We start from the raw sequence: 1,138 nt of genomic DNA, 5'->3' as shown, positions 1-1,138 counted from the left end.
GTGGTAATTGTTGGCTATTATTGTGCGAGTGTATTTGAATCCAACCTTGCAAGGGGCGAGCCTCATGTTATGTGGATCTCCACACTAATGTTTTACCAAAAACAAGGCAACTTTGATTAATTCCAATGACTCTTTTATAATATAAAAAGGGCCTACTTTAGTATGGTGTCATATAATTGTGATTAATATAACAAATATATACATATAACAAATATCTTCCCCATAAGGGGAGTTTTGCCAGTAATTGCTACGCTTGGCAGGCGGTTTGGCAATGCTCGTTAGGATTTGGTGATATTTTAAGAGGGACGCTGCTGCTCATCTCTCGACCATTTCGTTAACTTAATCGCCTCTTACGACACCCACGGGAAAGGAAGGGGTCGCCTATTCCATGCTGGGACCACATTGCAGTGTTATAATATTTGCCTTTAATTTGACAACACCTTTTTACGAAAGATTTTGAATTATGTAACGTGTAGTGTGTATTTTATTATAATTAATTAATAGTTCAATTATTACACTCTTGTTTGATTTAGGATACTTAATTATAGAGTTTCTTCCAATTGAATAAATAATATTGTAACTGTATCAGACTTTTATTTAAATAATTAAACACAATTTTTTTTTTAATGCTGTCAACACATAATTGACATAGTAATACAATAGGAAATAATACAATGTTAAAATTGTTAGACGTCATATTTTATACAATTTTATTGGCAGAATTGAATTTATTATTATATTTATTTATCATATAAAATTATTTGAGTAAGATAATGAAGTATGTATGACATCATATATATTTCAGATAAGTCTAGATCTGTAGCTATGTTTAAACCAATGTTCTGAACGGATTTCTATATATTTAAACGATTCGTTGATTTAATATACAAAGGGATAAACAAAATAAACATTTACAATCGATCATAACTGGATTTATATTAAATACATGTCATAATAATTATCAAATATTTATGTATTAAAATATATCTACTTACTAATTAACTTATATTTTTCGAAAATCAGTTGACTATTAAAATAAAAACATAAGTTCTAGGTAGATAGATAAGTGGTCTTTACTAAAATTATTTTCAATTGGTTTCTTTATTATGTCTCTAATACTTATTCGCCATTATTTCAG

Source organism: Galleria mellonella, unplaced genomic scaffold (genome assembly GCF_026898425.1).
Source record: "Galleria mellonella isolate WM207_F2 unplaced genomic scaffold, CSIRO_AGI_GalMel_v1 utg35, whole genome shotgun sequence".
NCBI lineage: Eukaryota > Metazoa > Arthropoda > Insecta > Lepidoptera > Pyralidae > Galleria > Galleria mellonella.
Note: the sequence above shows the minus strand (reverse complement) of the source record.